The sequence below is a fragment of the Hemitrygon akajei genome, chromosome 22 (genome assembly GCF_048418815.1).
Source record: "Hemitrygon akajei chromosome 22, sHemAka1.3, whole genome shotgun sequence".
NCBI classification, from domain to species: Eukaryota; Metazoa; Chordata; class Chondrichthyes; order Myliobatiformes; family Dasyatidae; genus Hemitrygon; species Hemitrygon akajei.
In genome coordinates this window covers 48315037-48337390 of record NC_133145.1, presented here as the reverse complement: position 1 = coordinate 48337390, position 22354 = coordinate 48315037, and the positions used below count along the sequence as shown (strand labels likewise).

The 22354-nt window shown below is 41.9% G+C and overlaps 1 protein-coding gene across 5 annotated transcripts in view; it reads left to right on the top strand.

The window, feature by feature from the left end:
* The first annotated feature begins 21064 nt into the window (after positions 1–21064).
* LOC140714718 (somatostatin receptor type 2-like) overlaps positions 21065–22354 on the top strand; it is a 139195-nt gene continuing 137905 nt past the window's right edge. For all 5 annotated transcript variants that reach the window (XR_012095980.1, XR_012095982.1, XR_012095981.1 and 2 more), the window contains exon 1: positions 21065–21497. The gene's annotated coding sequence lies outside the window, so the exon portion shown is untranslated. The remainder of the gene's footprint in view (positions 21498–22354) is intronic.

Here is a 22354-nt window from a genome sequence, read left to right as displayed (position 1 = left end):
AGTTTCCCCCTCATGTTCCCCTTAAATATTTCACCTTTCACGCCTAACCTATGTGTCTCAACATTATTTAGTAGAATTTCCAATACAAAAATGTAAAGAACAAAATAATTGTTTCTCCAGATGAAGCACAAAAAGAACACAAAAAAATAAAAGGGCACAATAATAAAAAAGCACAATCAATATAAATATGTAAGATAGCTTATATATACATAGATAGACTGTATGTCCATAAAGTGACACTAGGCTGTACATAAGGTGACTGACAGGAAATAGTGGTGGAGTTAATAGGTGGAGGAATTGACCAGATGGGTGTGGATGCTACATGTTCTCCTCCCTGAAGGGAGTGGAATAAACAGAGAGGGTGGGGTCCTTCATGATGTGTCTGACATCTTTCTGTATGTATGTCCTTGACCGGGAGTAGACTGGTGCCACTGATGCAGTGGGCAGTCTTGTGCTCAAGTTCTAGTCTCACCCAACCTCAAAAAAAGGCCTATCTATATCCCTTATAACTTTGCCTCTCCATCTCCTCAACCTCCAGAGAATAAAGTCAAATCAAATCAAAATTAAATCAACTTTAATTATCATTCAGCCACACATGAATACAGATGAATGAGACAGTGTTCCTCTGGGGCCAAGGTGCAAAAATATACACGCGCATTCAAAATAGCAAGAAAGAAAAAAGAACATAGTCACACAAGAAAGCACATTTTTAGTCTAAGACCTTGAGTGATAATTACCACAAATTGATTGGTTTCTGGCAATCTAGCTTGTAATTCCACCAATCGAACACTGGAGGGCAACACCAATGGAAGAGGCCTGCTCCACCCGAACATGGACGCCATGCTATACTACCTTTGGCGTTTCCCCACCTGGACTGCAGCAGCAGGCAAGCCCGTGCTTGAGGACTATTCCTCACTACAACCGAAGCAACAATGCCGCTTTGCCATTTGTTTCTCCCCTAAACGAGAGAAACAGGCCCGTGGCAATCAGTATCCACCAGGGTCTTGCGATTGCATAAGGAAAGTCCAAGGCAGTCACTCACGATATCATTGCACGCTGCCTTTGCGCCCCAACTCCAGTGCCTTTGAGAAGCAGGCAGCAGCGCGGTCTGCACCCAGATCAGCTCCTCCAATCCCAATCTGGCTTCTCATGCAGCCCGCTGTCGGCCTCTCTTCTTGCGGCCCACCTGCCCGAGCCCGACTCTTCTCCCATGGTCGCCTGCTGACCACCCCTTTTCTGAACCGCTGGCCAACTCCTACAACACCCCAGCCGCCATTCTGAACAACGAGCTGCTCACCGATGCAGTAGACCTGTTGTACCCATAGTTATTGGAGTCCAGTATGGTCTTACAACTAAACAGAACACATTTAACAATGAAAAAAGCAGCTTTGATAGGCCCGAGAGGCCGCTGCATCTAATTGAACCGCCATCTTACCAAAGTCCCACTTTTTTTTTACTATGATTTGTAAGGTATGAATTCCTCTTTCCATTTTATGTTGACTCTGCTCAATCCTATCTGGTTACCACTTCCATTATTATAAATGCCAACATTTTCTCCACTATTAAAAGCAAGATCTTTATATCTTTGATTGTTCACACCAAAAAGTCATGTGTTATTGCAGAGTTCAAAAACCATTGCCAGAATCTGTGGTTAATTATTGCCCAGACATTTGGGTGAAAGGGAATGGGGGACATCCATTGAACACTGCAGCTGTGTAATTGTCTATTAATGTATGCAATGGCTGGCATTAATGCTGCATAACACATGAACAGTGACTTTCTTAAGAGTGCAACCAACATCAATGGAGTTGTATGGAGGTTCAGAGACACCAAGAGTATGGCACTCCCAATCACTGAGCACATTTACAAGGGGTGCTACCACAGGAGAGCAGCATCTGAATCAGAATCAGGTGTACCATCAGTGGCATATAAGACCATAAGACATTGGAGCAGAATTAGGCCAATTGGCCCGTTAAGTCCGCTCCACCATTCGATCATGGCTGATCCTTTTCTCCCCTCCCTGGCCTTCTCCCTGTAACCTTTGGTGCCGTGTCCATTCAAGAACTTATCAAGCTCTACCTTAAATACACTCAATGACCTGACCTCCACAGCTGCCTATGGTAGTAAATTCCACAAATTCAACAGTCTCTCCACATCTCTGTTTTAAATGGACACCCCTCTATCCTGAGGCTGTGCTCTCTTGTCCTAGATGCCCCCATGTTGTGATGGAAAATAACTGGTTCTTTGAGTCTCAACAGTAGAGGCCTGGACACACACAGTTTTAATAATAAGGAATTTATTTACAAGGGGAAGTCGGGTCAACACAAGCAACTACAATACACAGGAAGCGGTGTGGAGACAGGGTACGGTTACACAAACAAAGAACAAGGGAAAAGCACTACAACAGCTATCCCCCTTGACCTTAGATAGCTGCAGCTCCTTCACCAGGACAAACGATAGACCTTCCCAAGCATAAATCAATGCACTTACCTCCAATGTGGTGGTCTGTAAGAGAGAGCTAGCCAAGGCCAAGTCTCACCTTTTAAAGCATGGGGCTGGGCGAGATAATCCAAGTAAGGTGACCAATAATTTAGGTGTGCATTGATTAGTTGGGAGGGACCAAATGTTGATTGGCATGTGGTGTGTCCTCCGACCAGCCAGGTGGCAGTGCGTCTGTCACGTGGCCGGTATCTCTGGATACACCCCACCACGGGAAACATCCTTTCCACATCTACTCTGTCTAGGACTTTCAATATTCAAAAGGTTTCAATGAGATTCCACCCCCCCCCCCCCATCCTCCTAAATCCAGTGAGGACAAACACAGAGCTATCAAAAGTTCGTCCTATGATAACCCTTTCATTCCTGGGATCATCCTTGTGAACCTCCTCTGAACCCTCTGCAATGCTAGCACATCTTCTCTTTGATGAGGATTCCAAAACTGTTCACAATACTCAAGGTGAGGCCTCGCCAGTGCCTTATAAAGCCTCAGCATCACATCCCTGCTCTTGTCTTCTAGACCTCTTGAAATGAATGCTAACATTGCATTTGCCTTCCTCACCACTGACTCTACCTTTAGGGTGTTCTGCACACCCTCCCAAGTCCCTTTGCATCTCAGATTTTTGGATTTTCTCCCCACTTGGAAAATATTCTGCACATTTATTTCTTCTACCAAAGTGTATGACCATGCATTTTCCTACATTGTATTTCATTTGCCACTTTCTTACCCATTCTCCTAATCTGTCTTATTCCTCTGCAGTGTTCCTGTTTCCTCAACACCACCTGCCCCTCCACCAATCTTCATATCATCTGCAAACTTGGCATCAAAGCCATCTATTCTATCATCTAAATCATTCATATACAGCATAAAAAGCGGCCCCAACACCAACCCCTCAGGAACACCACTAGTCACTGGCATCCAATCAGAAAATGATCCTTTTATTCCCACGTGCTGTCTGCTACCAATCAGCCAATGCTCTAACCATGCTAGTAACTTTCCTGTAAAACCATGGGCTTTTAACTTGGTAAGCCGCCTCATGTATGGCACCTTGTCAAATGCGTTCTGAAAATCCAAATATCCAACATTCACTACATCCCCTTTATCTATCCTACTTGAAATCTCCTCAAAGAATTCCTTAGGTCTGTCAGGCAAGATTTTCCCCTAAGAAAACCATGCTGACTTTGTCCTATCTTGTCTTGCGTCACCAAGTACGCCATACCCTCATCCTTAACAACTGGCTCCAACGCCTTCCCAGCCACTGAGGTCAGGCTAACTGGTCTATAATTTCCTTTCTGCTGCAGTCCTCCTTTCTTAAAGAGTCGAGTGACATTTGCAGTTTTCCAGTCCTCCGGCACCATGCCAGAGTCCAATGATTTCTGAAAGGTCATTACTAATGCCTCCACTATCTCTACTGCTACCTCTTTCAGAACCCTAGGGTGCAATTCATCTGGTCTGGGTGACTTATGTACCCTTAAGTCTGTCACCTAAGCACCTTCTCCCTTGTAATAGTAACTGCACTCACTGCTGGTGTCTTCCACAGTGAAGACTAATGCAAAATACTCAGTTAGTTCATCTCCCATCTACTTGGCCCCCATTATTATTTCTCTGGCCTCATTTTCTAGTGGTCCTGTATCCACTCTCATCCCTCTTCTATTACATACTTGATAAAGCTTTTAGTATCCACTTTGATATTGTTTGCTAGCTTGATTTTATATTTCATCTTTTCCCTCCTAATGATTCTTCTAGTTGCTCTCTGTAGGGTTTTAAAAGCTCCCCTACAGAGAAGTCTTCCCACTAATTTTTGCTTTGCTGTATGCCTTCCCTTTTGCTTTGAGACCCCCTATCAGCCACAGATGTACTATTTTGCCATTTAAGTATTTCTTCATTTTTGGTATACATCTATCCTGCATCTGGCTCAATTTTCCCCAGAAACTCATGCCATTGCTGCTCTATTGTGAAATTTGTTTTGCAGCAGCAGTACATTGCAATACATGATAATTAAAACTATAAATTACAATACGTATATAAAAAGATACTGAGGCAATGTTCATGGGTCCATCGTCCATTCAGAAATCTGATGGCGGAGGGGAAGAAGCTGTTCCTGAGTGTGTGAATTGGGCTCCTGTTCCTCCTCTTTGATGGTAGCAATAAGAGAGTATGTCTTGGGTGATGTGGGTCCTAAATAATTGATGGCGCCTTTTTGAGGCATCAGATTTTGAAGACATTATTTACTTACTTTTTAAAATTTATTTTTTCACTATTTTCTCTCTTTTGTACATTGGATAATTGTCAGTCTTTGTTGTGCATTATTTTTCATTAATCTATGTATTTCTTTGTTTTCCTGTAAACGCCTGCAAGAAAATTAATCTGAATGTAACATATGGTGACATATATGTACTCTGATAATAAATTTACTTTGAATTTTTAACATAAGGGTACGTAGTTGCGGAATGAAAGCAAATGAAAAGCATTGAAAATAACTTCCATCATTCCAGCTGACGCTGAGGATCAAATAATATCATCTTTTGACAAAGCAGTTCAATTTAAAGGTATTTTAAACACTGGCTTTATTGCACACATGCGGTGGTGATAGAGCTGATATATTGTTCATGGGTCCCACTGGAGCCACCTGCCAATCAAATTAAAACGGTGGCAGGGTTTGTATTTTTGGAAACAACCATCTCATAATATAACTTTTAAACTTGTTCATTTGTCCTTTCAGTTCCTATTTTTATAAAACCAACACTCTAGCAATCTGCAGCAATTAGTTACAGAAGATATTAACTGGAAGACACTTGTTAGAACAAGGAAGTTACGATTTGTTTTACATGGCACAGAAAAGGGCAGTACTGTATTTAGACCTGCAGACGTTCAGCCATTCCTGTATCTCTCTGCAGCTGCCTCCTCTCGTACACAAAAGGCCTTCACAATTCCATAATCCATCTATAAACTGTCAATCCATGATGAATTTACAACAGATCCACATAATTCAACTCTTAATCCCTTCTCACCTATTTTTGAAAGCAACAGCCCTAGATAGAAAAGATCTCCATCTAGTGGTGTAGCAATAAACATTGTGAGATGCAGACTACATACTACATCAGATATACAAGGGGTGATTGATAAGTTTGTGGCCTAAGGTAAAAGGAGTCAATTTTGGAGAACCTAATACATATTTTTTTCAACATTGTCCCCTCCTACATTTACACACTTAGCCCAGAGGTTGTGGAGCATACGGATCTTGGACCTCCAGTAAGTGTCCACAGCAGGGGTGATTGATCATTTCGTGGCCTAAGGTAGAAGGAGATGAGTTACTAACTTCAAACTTTCTGCATAATCACTCAAAGAGTTGACCTGCATGTGCACGTAACGAGAGCTATATAACTAATCTCCTTCTACCTTAGGCCACGAGCTTATCAATCACCCATCTGTGGACCATTTCTGGAGGTCCAAGACGCCGACTTCCACAAAGAAGGGATCCGTATGCTTCACGACCGCTGGACTAAGTGTGTAAATGTAGAAGGAGACTATGTTGAAAAATAAATGTGCTAAGTTTTCTAACATTGACTTCTTCTACCTTAGGCTACAAACTTATCAATCACCCCTCGTATACCTTCGGAAGAAATAGTAGGACAATTTATTTAACACATTTATTTACTGTTTGTATGTATTATCCTTCCCAGCATTCCCCCCCCCCCCACCCCCAGACCTGATGAAGGGCCTTGGCCGAAAATATCAACTGTTTATTCCCCTCCTTAGATGCTGCTAACCTGCAGAGTTCCATCAGCATTTTGTGTGTGTTGCTCTGGATTTCCAGCAACTACAGAATCTTTTGTGTTTAAGTATTATCATCATCCTTGCTTGAAAACAAATGAACAATAAAAGATTATGCTGGTAGCTGTGGGCTCATTAGGAAGGGGAACAGTGACCTTGGAAGCAACACAAGTGAACAATATTGCTGGGGCTCCAAGATTGGAATCTTAAGTGGTTACACAGAATCAACCTTTACTTACGGGAATGATGCAATCACAATTAGGATGAGCTCATGTAGTGTGTAATCATTGTACATTCAAACAGAACTAGGTTCAATGTGCATGTATGATAGTAGCAATAACTTTCAAAGATGATTTATACAAAGGCTTTAATAAAACAAGGCATTTTATGTACAGTACATCACGGTACAGTGGTTACCCAATTTCCCTCGGGATCAATGAAGTATGTCTGTCTGTCTGCCTTAGCACAACCCTTTGTAGTACAGGTGACCCAGGTTCATTTTGTGCCACTGCCAGTGAAGAGTTGGTACTTTCTCCTTGTAAGCATGTGGGTTTCCTCCAGGTGCTCCGGTTTCCTCGCACAGTACAAAGCCGTACCAGTTGGTAGGTTAATTGGTCATTGTAAAATGTGATTAGGGTAGGATTAAGTCAGAACATTGCTGGGCAGCGTGGCTCAAGAAGGGCTGGGAAGGTCCATCAATAAATAAATAAGTAAACAAACAAAAATTGCTGGAGTTGCTGTACAGCACCAAACTGTCCCTTTAGTAATATAATCTCATACATGATTCTACATAACAGGATTAGAAGGGAAGGCAATGAATTTGGACACCATTTACAAAATTCAGATTCCTGGAAATGAAATATTTTACCTTTGAGGAAAACTATTTTCATTTTGACTTAATTCCAGGTAACAGATTTATCTGTTATACCCCAACTTGAAAAGCAGCTGATGCATATTTAAAAGATAAATTAAGTAGATCTGGAGTCCAGGAGAAACATGCTGACCTCGGAAGAGACGCAACGTTATTCTGATTTAAAAATAAGTTATAAGAAGTTATACATAGAATAGCACTCTGTTTCCTGGAATAAAGAAGGTGGCATGTAATTTAAAATGTTTATTTTAGGTATGTTTAAGTATTTGAAAGGTTTCTTTCCCCTGCTAATGGGAAAATTCAGGACAAAGGAATGTAACCTTAACACCAGAGCCAGCCCAACGAGGGAGGATGTTTGCCATACTTCTAGGGATGCTCCCTCGCAGCAGGCAGTATGAAAATCAATAGATTTAAATCTATTAACAGACATTTGCATTAAATGATATATACCAAAGCCAGATGGATAGTGGTTTGGATTAGCAACTCCTGGATGTGAAATAGGCTGGAGAACCTTGGGGATTTACTCCTGTTCAGATATTCTTGATGGTGATAGAAGTTTTCCAGAGTTCCATGGTCACACGGTGACAGCAGTATTTTATGTAAACTGGTGTGCAACATTTACAGAGTGATCTCCCCATGCTTGACGTGTGTTATCAGTGAAATGAGTCTCTTAGATTTAGAAAGCCACTTTACGGAAAAAAAAAGCTACTGCATTGGATTAAAAACTGCAAGGATTTCTTTTGAAATCCTGCTGCTCCTGTTCTTGTAATACTTTGTGTTTGTGTCCATCTTAGCCTTTCTCACCTTCCCTTCTCAGCCCGTCTGTAATCTCTAACAGTGTTGACCATCTGCCAACCTCCTCTGATTTATCTACTCTTCTTCTAGCCTGTGGGACTGACTTGGCCCAACTCTGATTTGATCTAAAAAGTCACACTACATCATCTGCAATGACTTCATTGGCACCCCTGCACTATCAATTTTGTAATCTTTCTGTCACTCTACTTTTTCCTTTTGCATGTTGCCACTTGGAAACATCAATAAAAATTATTCTAAATTATTCCAATATTAATGGTCTCTGGATCTTTTTCACCACTGCTTTACTTGATCACTTTCTCAGTTCTGGATTAGCAGAAATTTCCTGAAATGAAATGTTTACAAGGTCTAAACCATTATAGCCAACATCTTCCCTTTCTCCACTCTCCCTCCCCAAAACTACCTGATACCAAGTCAGGTAGTGTGTACCCTTAGCGCTGTATTTTATTTGGAGTTAAGTTTTGATCATCTTGGCTCCATCATCAGAATAGTCTTCTCATTCCTTTGCAGTGTTATCATTTTCAAATTAAACTCATCCATAATCTAAACTTGATTATTCCTACGTTCTTCTGACTGCCTGCTAACAAACACTTTTCACAAACCTCATGCAAAGCTCTGCTGCCTCTCTCCCTCTCTAAATAGTATCGTCTCACTCACCCAGCATAACTCTATTCTGAGCAGGTCTAGTCACAGGTGCAAAAAACACCTCATTTTAAAAACTAAATCCTTATTTCATTTCCCTCTGTGCCTCAGTCTTCCCTAAGTCTGTATCCTCTACCAGTCTTAGACAACTTGAGATTCCTGTGTTGTTCCTTTACTGACATGGTATATGTTCTTTTTGGCTTTCTCTTTGGTAATTATGCTCTTAGTTCCAAGGTATTGTTGCCAAAGCCTTTTGTTCTGGTCTCCTCCTTGAAACCCCAACTAACCATAAAAATGCTCTTTAAAATCTAAATCTGTTTGCAAGCTTTTTGTCGTCCATCTTGGAAGCTAATTCTCCAGCACAAAAATCAGTATTTTATTACTGATAAGGCACTTGTTAAATGATGCGATAAATTTAGGCACATCACAGACATTAAATAAATGAAGTTTGATCAAATACACAAGAGATTTTGCAATGCTAGAAATCTTGGAGCACACACAAAATCCTGGAGGAATTCGTCTGGTCAGGCAGCATCTATGCAGAGGAATAAATAGTCGATGTTTTGGATCAGGACCCCTTAACAGGAGTGGAAAGGAAGGGAGAAGTGTTGATTTTAGTGGTAGTCATGGTTTCCTCTTTCAAGCTCCTTTCAAGTCCTTCCTAGTTCTGATAAAGGATCTTCTACCAGTAAAATTAACATTGCTTCTCTTTGCTCAGAAATGGCCTGACCTGTTCTGTAGTTCTGTTCTTATTTCAGATATCCAGCCACTGTTTTTTTTTAAAACTTGGTGGTGGTCTTTGTTGAATGCTGAATGTTGAGAAGGAAACAAAGTCAATTGAATCTGCAATCACACCTGATGCTTGCAATGCTTCTATGATAGTATACATTTCTTTATTAAGTTGCCAAATGTTGATTAATTCAAAATGTAGTGAGACATACAAATGCCCTCACTTGGAAAACTATTTCCAGGAGAGAGTAATCTGCCATTAAACCTTCAAGTTAGTGAGCAGTACTACTGTAAGTACCAGGAAAATAAGGTATTTGAAATACTTTCAGATGAATCTACAAACAGCCTGGAAATTGCTCTTGTTCAATATTGATTGGGAGTCATCAATCCCCATTAGTTCTTTAGTAGGACTATGGACAGAAGTCTGTTTATAATTCAATTATGTCATGTTAGTGTTTTTATCTCTTTCCTGATATGAATCATAAACAGAATTCTGTTCATAATTTAGGTCAGCAAAGAGGTAAAAATACACTGTAAAATGACATAATTGTATTATAATTACTGCATATTTAATGGAAGAAGTTGATACTCATTCCACTAATGCCTGCTTTGTTATGATTCAGATAGTGTTGATGCCATATTATAGCAATCCTAACCTCATCTGAAAGGGACTGGGGCAAAATTAGTACTTTGTCTTGGGAAAATAATTAATTCACATGTTTTCTAAACTGTGGCTTTTCCCCTATCTCAGTGGTCAGGGCCTTCAGCTATGACAAATTTCTTTCCTACTATAATCACCCCAACACCATCATCATTACCTATCCCATCCTGTCCACTTAGCCAGAAAAAGAACTGCTTTTCTTCTGCCCCTCCTTCTGTTCTCTCTATAACTTCCACCATCTTCAATCAGGTCCTCCCACCAAACACATGTTCCCTTCCCCTTTCCTTTCTGCATTCCACAGGCACCTTTCCCTCTAACTTCCAGGTCCATTCTTCCATCTCCACCATTATTCCTCTTCTCAAATCAATTGGTAAGCAGGTTTAGTATTGTACATGTACAGAGATAGAGTGAAACACTTTATTTCGCATGCTGGCAATACTGATCATTTCATCCCCTCAGTACAGGGGAAAGCGGTAACACAATGGAGAATAATGTGTTAGTTACCAGGAGAGTGTAGTGCAGACAGACAATAAGGTGCAATGACGAGGTAGATTAAACTGGCATCCATGCTGGATTTCAAGGTGAGTGGTCCAGGGTTCGAAGTTGGCCGGCTCCGTCTGCGCTTTCCACCCATGCTGGGTTGAGTGTCGGGTTTGCATCTCAACCTCGTATAAAGCAAACAAAAAAATGCTAAAGAAATGGCAAGTGTGCCATCCAATGCACCACAAGGCGTGGAAAGGAACGATAGCAGTAAGGCAGATTGTGAAATGAAGAATCCATCTTATCGTGCTCAAACTCCATTGTAAAATCGTGCAATTCTACAGTTTTTTAAAAAAACAGAACACCTCTTTGCTGACTTAAATTGTATACGATTTCACTTGAAACTGCAGGAGATGTAATAGCTGTTACAATCCTTCATCCATTCCTATCATCCAGGGATCCAGGTGAAGCATTTGCAGTTCATCCACTACAATGTCAGAATCAGAATTAGGTTTATTATCACCAGCATGTTTTGTGAAATTCATTAACTTAGCAGCAGCAGTTCAATGCAATACATAATATAGAAGAGGAAAAAAGTAAAAATAAATAAGGAAATCAATTACAGTATTTATATTGAATAGATTAAAAATCATGCAGAAACAGACATAATATAGATTTAAAAAAAGGGGTAGTTTTCATGGGTTCAAGGTCCATTTAGGAATCAGATGGCACAGGGGAAGAAGCTGTTCCTGAATCGCTGAGTGTGTGCCTTCAGGCTTCTCTACCTCCTACCTGATGGTAAGAATGAGAAAAGGGCATGCCCTGGGTAAATTTACAACCCTCTGCAGCTCCTTTTGGTCCCGTGCAGTACCTCCCCCCCCAACCAGCAGTAATGCAGTCTGTCAGAATGCTGTCCATGGTACATCTATAAGTTTGAGTGTTTTTGTCAACATACCAAATCTCTTCAAACTCTGAATGAAGCATAGTTGCTCTCTTGCCTTCTTTATAACTACATAAATATGTTGGGACCAGGTTAGATCAGAGATCTTGTCAACCAGGAACATGAAATTGCTCACTGTCAACTTCTGAACCCTCAGTGAGGATTGGTATGTGTTCCTTTGTCTTACCCTTCCTGAAGTCCACAATCAACTCTTTCATCTTACTGACATTGAGTGCAAGGTTGTTGCTGTGACACCACTCCACTAATTGGTATATCTCGCTCCTACGCCCTCTCATCTCCATCTAAGATCCTGCCAACAATGATTGTATCGTCAGCAAATTTATAGATGATATTTGAGCTATGCCCATTCAATCAGTCATGTGTATATAGAGAGTAGAGCAGTGGGCTAAGCACACAGCCCCAAGGTGGACCTCAGGGGTTTGCCTCAAATCAGCATTTGAGTTCTCCAAAGTAGTGGAGACTACTTTGTTAGATCTGGCAACAATTTTGAAGAACAGCTCTAAATAGTCTTGTTCTTCCAGTTGCTTGTCTTTCTCCATCCCACTCACACTCTGATTTCACTGTCTTTGTACTCTTATACTGTTCCAACAATGAGCACCATGAGCTTAAGGAACTGGAACTCATGTTTGACTAGACACAGTATAATCTTCAAGCCTTAATATTGACTTTTACAGTTTTGGGCATTCCCCATTTTATTTCTCTGCACAGACCCGTGTGCACCATTCCATTTCAATTTATTATGTTCCAAATTGTTTCTGGCTTATTTTGTTTCAACTGCCAATTTTTAACCTAGTTGTTACCTTGACAACTTTGGTCTGCAGGCCATTACAGGCATTTGCTCTGTTCTCTGTCTCTCTTCAACCTGAAACCCACTGCCTTTCCACTTTTTCAGTTCTGGTGAAGGGTTGTTGACCCAGAATATCAGCTCAGTTTCTTCCCTCGCTGGTGCTGAGGACTTCCAGCCTTTTCTGTTTTTGTGCCACTTCTTTTCTTGTTTGTTTGCACACAGATTACAATATTTATACTGAAAAAGAGAAGCATTATAAAATGATTCAGTTAATGTGCTTGGAATCCTGCCCTGTTGCTAACAATTCTGTACCTGCTCCCTTGCCAATAAATGACTTGCAGCCAAATGCTACATATCTGCTGTATTGTTGTTACTGTTCATAAGGTGCATTATACAAGCAAGTGGTGGATACAGCCCAGTTTATCACAGGAAAAGCCCTCCCCACCAGTGAGCAAGTCCACAAAGACTGCTGTCACAGGAAAGCAGCATCCATCATCAAGGATCCCCCAGAATCCAGTGAATGCTCTCTTCTTGCTGCTGCCATCAGGAAAGGAGATTGAGGATTCTTTGATCCCACACCACCAGGTGCAGGAATAGCCTTCGAGCATCAGTCTTTTGAATCCATCTGGATAACTTCACTCACCTCAACACTGAACTGATTCCACAACCTATGGACTAACTTTCAAGGACCCTACAACTCATGGTCTCAGTATTATTATTATGTTTTTTGCAAAGTTTGTCTTTTTCTGCACATTGGTTGTTTGTCAGTCTTTGTGCGTAGTTTTTCATTGCTTCTGTTGTATTTTATTCTATTGTGAATGCCTGCAAGAAATTGAATTTCAGGGCTGTAGATGTAGTATGATGAGTTGCATATGATGTTCTCCCAATATTGCCCGTACAGAACTTTGTTTAAGGTGGGGAGGCTGGGCATCCACCACACAGATCGAGGGCAGGGTGCAGTGGCATGGAGTATAAGATGACTGGGGACCCTTCACTGCTGCAGTCTTCCTTCATCTTCACTGCCATTGTGATAAGTCGTCATCTTCTGGCAGCTCCTCTGTTGCAGTCTTGGTTGGATCACTTTGTCTGGAATCTCACCCTTGACTATACTACCATGGGTGACCCTACCAGGAGCTAAGCTCCCCATGATATCACTCATGAAGTCTCAGGAACTCAAAGCCTCTCCACCACAACAGGGTAACAATCCTCAGTGAAGGGATCTCAGGGTAGTATATGGTGACATGCAGGTACTTTGATGAGAAATTTTGAACATTGAATTTAAATATCAGCAAATGAATAAGTGCAGTCATTACATCTCAGGTAACTTTTCTTGTAAGACACAAATAATCTCAAAGTCCAACTAATGCTACCATAGCGAATCAAAGTGAAATGAAATGAAATATCTTTATTGTCACTGCATAGTACAATTTGTCATGCACCAATACGGCGAAAATAAGTTTGCAACTCTCGTACTCAATGCTATAAAACAACAAATAAATAAAGTCAAGTAACCAGTCAGTACAAGCAATGTCCAGCAGTACAAAAGTGCAACTCTGTTGCATGACAGCCATAAAACCAGTATTAAAAGTAGCAATATAACATATTTATGGATAATGCTTGATCAATTAGTTCAGAGCAATTACAGCTCTGGGGAAAAAGCTATTTTTCAGCCTGGAAGTGCGGGCATAGAAAATCTTATAACATCTGCCAGATGGAAGAAGTTCAAAGATGATTGCATGGGTGTGTATTGTCCTTACAGATGCTTGTAGCTTTTCTTAGGCAGCATAAGCTGTAGGTGTCCTCCAGGGCTGGGAGCTGTGTCCCAATGATCTTCCGTGCACTAGAGATGACCCGCTGAAGTGCTTTCCTATCAGCTGCTGTACAACTGAGATACCACACAGAGATGCAGTATGTTAAGATGCTCTCTATGCAAAATATTGTGTTTGTCCTTATGCTGAAAGTCCATTTTAAATCTAGGTAATACCGAGTTGAAATGATCAAAGTAGATGAGATGATACATCAAAATGGCAAGTTTGTACTTAAAGAATTAACAGAAAGGAGGGAGGAATGATTGACAGAAGATATGATGATTCAGTTTACAGGAGAATTTTAATAATAGCTGCATGACTGAACTTATTTTTGATAAATTAGTTGACAGTATGCACATTGTCATAAGGTGGGCGTTGAGAGCAGACCCAAATGCAAGACACAGACACTGGAGTACTAGGAACAGGACTAGGTGTGTCAAGAAAGCAAGGGGAGTGGGGAAGAAATAACACTGGACAAGACACAGGCCCTGGATGAGTCTAGGATACAGGACCTGGGCTAGGACTAGACAAGGAAAGCAGGACCAGGACAAGGAACTAGGAACTGGGCACTTGGAACCTGGAGAAGGACTCCAAGCCAGAGACCGGACGGGGACCCAGAACCTGGGTGTTGACTCAGGCTCAGACTCTGGATCTAGGCAAGGACAAGACATGGCAAGGCAACAGGACTGGACGTGGGGGCAGGACACAGGACTCCTGGGCTGGATGAGGACATGAAGCTCAGACTTGGACTAGGGAGACTGGAACACAGAACACAGAGCCAGGACCCCTCCTTGGGAACAGGACATAGGGCCAGGACTCACACAGAAAGCTGAACACAACAAGACAGTTCTCAACACAAGGTATCAGCAAATGGCCAAACCTACCTAGCAAAGGTGAGGACACAAAGAGACAGTTCCAAACAACAAAAGACAGTTCCTTATCTAGACACAGCAAGGCTCCAGTCTTGCTCCGGCAGTAGAACTTGACAGCAAGAATAGGTGAGGCTTCAGGAGGAAGGTGAAGGGGAGGGAAGGGGACAATCCAGCCTCAAGGTAACATCAAAGACAACCTGACTTACCCCCCAGCAACAAAGACAAGACAAACCAGCACCTATATTCGAACCCAGGGCCATTTATATTCCCAGCCCCATGACAAGAATCAAGTGCCTGTGATTAAGCCCAACTGAAGCAAGGGACAGCCGGAAGACCCAGAGTCTAGAGTCCATAGACGGGACCGTGAACCAGAATGCGGAAATCACGGAGCGGACCATTACACATGTTGCTTTGAGTTGCAGATAGATGCCAAAATTTTTAATTATCATTTACTGATAAATTCAAAAACATCACTGCAACAAACAATGAATTTAGTTTTTGATTTCTCCGGTTATCAGTTACATGTTTCAAAATTGTAGTAACTTGAAATATTTTAGATCAGCAAAGTCAACTTTGAAAAATCACAAAAACTGCAGCGCTGGAAATCTGAAATAAAAGCAAAATCCTGGGAATATTCAGGGGATCAGGCAGTATCTGTGGGGAAATGAACAGCATTAATGAACCATGTCAGATAACGTCTGTCAGAACATGGGAAGAGGGATAAAAGTGGTAATTTTAGATTGCAGAGAAGGTTATGTAGGACAAATTAAGTAGGTACATGGGGGCACTTAGAGGTGATCATGCTTTTTTGATTTGCTATGTGTTGCAAGGCAGTGGAAAATGCCCAGTAGACAGGCATCAATAATAAAGTGAAAAACTCTGAACCAGAAGGTAGGGTCTTTCAAATAATCTTCTCTTTCACTTTAATAGTAAGAAGATTGTCAGCTGCCAAAAATAAAAGCAGTGACTAAATTACCACTACACTGCATCTTTGAAAAAGATTCAGTTTTAAGCTTTGTTGTTTTAAATTGAGGTAATCAGTATAAAAATAATTGCTGTTCACAGAGGAAGATTATCTTTTTCTGTAAAGTTTTTGATCCCGTGAAGAAGGACTAAAAGAGATTTAGGTATGCTTTGATGAAATCCCTCTCCAAGCTCCATATGTCAGACCCCGAAATGCTGGCTGTTTATTCCTCTCCACAGATGTTGCCCAAACTGCTGAACTGCTCCAGCACTTTGTATGTGTTCCTCAAGATTTCCAGCATCTACAGAATCTCTTGTGTTTTCATTCAGCTTCCAATTATTCAATGTCTGTGACATGCTGAAATATTTCACACCATTTAACAAGTGCCTTGTCAGTAATAAAATACTCCGCTGGGCTAGAGAATTAGCTTCAAAGACAGATAACCAAAGCCTTGTAGACAGATTTAGATTTTAAGGAGCATCTTATTGGTTGGTTGGAGTTTAAAGAAGACCAGAACTAAAGGCCCAGGTAACAATGCCTTGGAACCAAGGACTCAGCTACCAAAGACAGGTAATTACAATAATCTCAGCCATACGACTTGCTTCAAATAAGCCTGAGAAGGTAAAAATATCTGGGGTGACATGGGATGGAGACAGGAATCTGTAAGTCATCAAGTAGTAGCTTGAGAAAAGAGAGAACTGTTGTTGCAAATTATGCTAGTTCCAATAAACTATCATTCATGCAGGAAGATAAAGGGAAAATACATCGAGAGAGCAAACTCAAATTGAAGGAAAACTGCTCTTAGTTTTATATCACTATCAGTACTGTTTAAAAAGAAATCTTGATACTTCCCACTATTCTCCAATAATGACAAATGTGAATATTTCCACAGCACTTGCTGAAGATGTAGTTATTTAATGTACCCAGTGTTTTTGATATTTCAAGACTGATTGTAAAAGGTAGATGTGAAGGAGCTGGAGTCAGTTATTGTCAGTGGGAAAACAGGCTGACGCACATCAATGGGAATGTCTAAAAGTCTCATTTTCTGGCTGTTGCTCTACATCTATCAGTTGTAGATAGCGATGGGTATCACTGGCACTTTAGTGCTAGTGTGGGTAACTTCACTCACCTTGACACTGAACTGATTCCACTACCTATGGACTCATTTTCAAAGACTTTCCAACTTATTTTCTCAGTATTATTTATATACTTATTTATTTGCAGTGTTTGTTTTCAGAATCAGAATCAGAATCTGGTTTATTATCACCAGCATGTGTCATGAAATTTGTTAACTTAGCAGCGGTAGTACAATGCAATACATGATAATATAGAAAGAAAAAAGTAAGTCATTTATAGTTAGTATATATGTAGATTAAACTGATTAACATAGTACAAAAACAGAAGTATATTGAAAAAAAGTGAGGTAATATTCACGGGTTCAATGTCTGTTTAGGAATCGTTTGGCAGAGGGGAAGAAGCTGTTCCTGAATCACTGAGTGTGTGCCTTCAGGCTTCTGTACCTCCTTCCTGATGGTAACAGTGAGAAGAGGGCATGGCCTGGGTGATGGGGGTCCTTAATAATGGATGTTGCCATTCTGAGTCACCACTCCTTGGATACTATGGATGCTCGTACCCAAGATGGAGCTCCTCTGTGCACTGCATGCCGGTCTTTGTGTGTAGTTTTTCATGGATTCTATTGTATTTCTTGGCTTCCCTGAGAGTGCCTGAAGGAAAATTAATCTCAAGGTAGTATACAATAACATACAGTATACAAGTGCAAAGTATATTTATGTACACTATATACGACTTTGAGATTCATCTCAAGGTTATTAATACATATACTTTAAAGTCCTTAACACACTTTGTTAATAAATTTACTTTGAACTTTGATCTTGCTGTGTATGATATTAGTCAAGGAAATTTGATACCGGATCTTAGCATCAGCTGCAATGGTAAAATAAAACCTTCAAAAAAACAAAATTCTGTGAGGCAATGGGGGCAGAGAGGGACTACAGGTACAAACAAGAGAAAATCTGCAGATGCTGGAAATCGGAGCAACACACACAAAATGCTGGGGGAACTCAGCAGGGCCAGGCAGCATCTATGGAAAAGAGTACAGTCGACATTTTGGGCCAAGACCTATCGACAGCACTGGAGAAAAAAAGCTGAGGAGCAGATTTAAAAGGTGGGAGGAGGGGAGAGAGAAAAGCCAGGTGATAGGTGAAACCTGAATGGGGAGGGATGATGTAAAGAGCTGGAAAGTTCATTGGTGAAGGAGAGACAGGGCTGGAGAAGGAGGAGTCTGATAGAAGAGGACGGAAGGCCATGGAAGAAAGAAAAGGGGGGGGGGGAGGAGCACCAGAGGGAGGTGATGGACGGGCAAGGAGATAAGGTGAGAGAGGGAAAATGGGATGGTGAATGGTGAAGTTGGGGGGGGGGGGGGGGTGGCAATACCAGAAGTTTGAGAAATCGATGTTCATGCCATCAGGTTGGAGGCTACCCAGGCAAAATTTAAGGTGTTGTTCCTCCATCCTGAATGTGCCCTCATCACGACAGTGGAAGAAGCCATGGATAGACATATCAGAATGGGAATGGGAAGTGGAATTAGAATGGGTGGACACAGCATAGGTGCTTGGTGAAGCATTCTCGCAATCTACGTTGGGTCTCACCGATATACAGGAAGTCACACCAGGAGCACCACAGTATATGACCCCAAAAGATTCACAGGTGAAGTGTCGCCTCAGCTGGACTGTTTTTGGACTGTTTGTGGCCCTGGAAGGTAGGTAGTATGCCAATGTGAGGGGGGAAAGACTGTATAAGGCAGTTAGAGAAGGAAAATTTAAAACTTCCTACTGACATTGGAAATCTGAAATAAAAAGAAAACAAAAATGCTGGCATCACTCAGCAGGTCAGGCGGCATTGTGGAAAGATAACCAGAACGGGATATGGAGGGCAATGGTCCTGGTGCAGGTCAATGGGAGTAAGCAGATTAAATGGTTCAGCATGGACTAGATGGGCTGAAGGGCCTGTTTCTGTGCTGCATTTTCTATGACGCTATCGCCCTATAGCTGAAGTTGTAGGTTGAAGACTTCATTATAAGCAACAACACGGCAACTTCCCCACAGATCTTTGAACTGCAGCACAGCACCACATTGTCCTCCAACACATTAAGTGTTGCCACATGTCATCAGCAGATCAGTGTGCCGAACCTCTGCACCGTTTGCTTGAAGAGGGAATACAGAGCAACTTTTCAGGCTTCTGTGACTAGGTGGGATATCCCTCTTACGAGAACGAACAGTGTTGATATTGATTGTAAATCGTTTATTTTGCCTTGGCAATGTCACTTGAAGCATCTTCTAAAGGCAAGTACTCCGACTATCCAGTTGCTTTAGCAACCGACGTAGCAAACACTGTTCCCAGTGCCATTTTCCCCAAACTTCGTGGAACTTATTTAAGAGTATTTCCTTTATTCAAATGAAACAAAATGCAAGAAACATTTATAGAAAGATGACAAGAACTAAGATGCAGCCCGTGTCAAAGTAAAATGCTTCAAAAAAAAGTTTAGGATTTTTTTCATCCCAAATGTTTTGAAAGGAAGGCTTTATCAATTGAAATGGAGAACAGTGTAATAGTGAATTCTGGGTCAGTACTGTACAGGTGAAGAAGGGATGTAAAGGGACATGGAAAAAGTACAGAGACATAGATTGGGAATAGGAACCGGAGTTAAAGAAGAGGAAATCCAGGCGCAGAGGATAAAAGTAGTTTATGCCACAAATGCCACGATTGTGTCTTACTGAAGCATCATTGCAGCAACATCTTCACTTGACAAAGTGCCCCTGCCATTCCTCATCATAGAGGCTACCTGGCCCGCTGAGTTCTTCCAGCATTCATTTTATGTGTGTTACTCTGGGTTACCAGACATGTACTGAATATTTTTTTTTGTTTAGAAATACAGCACGGTAACTAACAGGCCCGTCCGGACCACCGAGCTCGAAATGCCCAATGACACCCATATGACGTGGGGGGAAACCGGAGCACCCGGAGATAACCCACGCAGTCACGGGGAGAACATACAAACTCTTTACAGACAGCGGCGGGAGTTGAACCCGGGTCGCTGGCGCTGTCAATTGTTACACTAAACACTATGCAAAGTTAACCTCTTTGCTCGACTCGAAGATAACCAGTTGTTTCCTGAATGCGACAGAAACCCATCCAATCAGTTTCTAAGTCCAGGAACTGAGACAAGCAGTAATTATTAATGACCTTAAGCAACAGTTGGATTAATTTCACAACACAAAGTCTCCAACTTGCGGGCAGCATCCTCTCAGGTAAGTGCAGTGGTTCAAATTATTTATCTTTCCCTTCAACTGAAGCATTTCGAGAGGCGCACATGGAACCAGTAAAAGCCTTGGGGAGATCCTGGGATAAAGGACACGCAACCTATTCCTATGTCAATAGAAGAGGTCTCTACCGATCTCCTCAAACGGAGCTGCGTAATTGGCAGTGTTGAAATCGCAACAGTATCAAATAAAATCCAGTTCTATTTTTAAAAATAATTTGAGTTTGAGAAAATGCCAAAAAAGCCCATTCACTCGCGCTGTTCTCTGACGGGTTTTCCCATTGGCTTGTCCGCGCCAGGCCAGGCGACAGTTCTCGGCTCTCGTTTCCTCGCTTCAATCCCGAGACTGTAACCTCATTCCCTCTTGCACCTCGCACACGCATTAACAAGGTTATTAGACCTGACTTAGTCTATTTACTGTTACACCCACCCGCGCAATGCATCCAGCTCAACAAACTCACACGTCCAGTCGGCATTTCTATATTGTCATTTCTCGCCCATTTACAAAAGTTTCTAACGTTATGCATCTCTCCCTAGTCTTTGGAACTCACCACAGCCTTGCCCCTAAACCGGTACGAACAGATGTTCTCAAGTGTCTGTCCAGTGCGACCCCGGATTGAGTCCCCAAACTACCCTACAGAGTAGATCCCCACACACCCTGGAAAAAAGTGCTCCGCCCTTAATCTGGAATACAATGTTGCCTTTTACTCCAGGGTTTATCAGAGTCAGATATAAGGCTACAGTACTTAATGGGGTTAAACTTCCAATGTCATTTACCAGCCACTTTAGGATAATAATATCCCTGTGTGTGTGTGTGTGTGTGTGTGTGTGTGTGTGTGTGTGTGTGTGTGTGTGTGTGTGTGTGTGTGTGTGTGTGTGTGTGTGTGTGTGTGTGTGTGTGTGTGTGTGTGTGTGTTTCCTTACGGTTGTTGCCGAGAGCTCGCAGACGGCGGCTCCCCGCCTGCCGCTATCTCTCCCGAACCTGACGTAGAAGAACACGTTGGAAACGCCAGAGATATTTAACATGAGTTGTGAGCAGCATGCACAGCTCTCTCGCTCTCTCTCGCTCCGTGTGTGTTTGCAACAGCGGAAGCATCGTGCGGCGCCGGCAGTCACTCTCGCTGGGAAGGAGCGAAATCCCCAATAAACCACATCCACTTCGGCAAAACACCAAAAGAGGTGTTTATAAAATGCGACAGGACTATAGAAGTGTCCTCCTTGGCTCTGTGTGAAATTAGGCTGTTTAGGGTTTTTTTTAATTAATTTCGACTCGCTTGATTTTATTCCGCCGCCGGGACGGTAAGTGCCTTTTACAGGTGTTTTATTTCAGTTGTACCGGTTTAGTGTGATCGGGAGGGAGAGCATTTCAGTGTCCAATGCGTGCCTTCTAAATGTGGCGTCACATCTTAAACATCGCTTAACAAGCAGGATCTTCTATTTCTCCCTCTGGCTATCGTGATCCCAACCACAGGTGGTTTACCTTCCCTATACCAACTCCATCTTTCTCAGCGAGCCCTCCTCGATCTCAGGACGCAGTTCTGGAGATCTTTACCATTCTTGTTGCTCCGATTGCAAATGTCCAGGGGTTCTAACATCCTTAGACACTTCCGCCCGTGAAGCGTTGGTTAGAAACCAACTCCCCATTCTGCTGATCAGAGAAGAGATTCGGGAAAGTGGCTCCCGGGAATCCCTGGCAAGTGATTGTTTATAATTTGTTGTCATGTTGCAGTTTCTATATTTTAAAAGCGGATTTATTTATTTTAAACTCAATTGAGCCCGGTTTTCGTCAAATAAATGGAAAACGTTTCCCAAGCGTCAGAATCAGCTTAAGGTTCTGGTCGCGTAAAGGTGTGTTACATATACATCATCTGTTCAGGGAGAATGGACAGGGACCGGCACCCATTCGGGAGTGCCAGATGTCCCTTCATAAATCAGGATTTAGGAATAACAGTTGAAACAGTATTAATCGATTTCCTAAATCGAGACGTGCGTAAACCTGCTGAACACCCCGTGTTCGGCAGCGGTTACAATTAGTGCCAGGGACCCGTGATAATTCTTTCTTCTGACTGATATCTTTTCCTGATTTTTCTTTGAAGTTCAGTATCTGTCTCTCCCTGCGGCGGCGCGGGACGAGCATCTGCAGTGGCCGGTGCTGA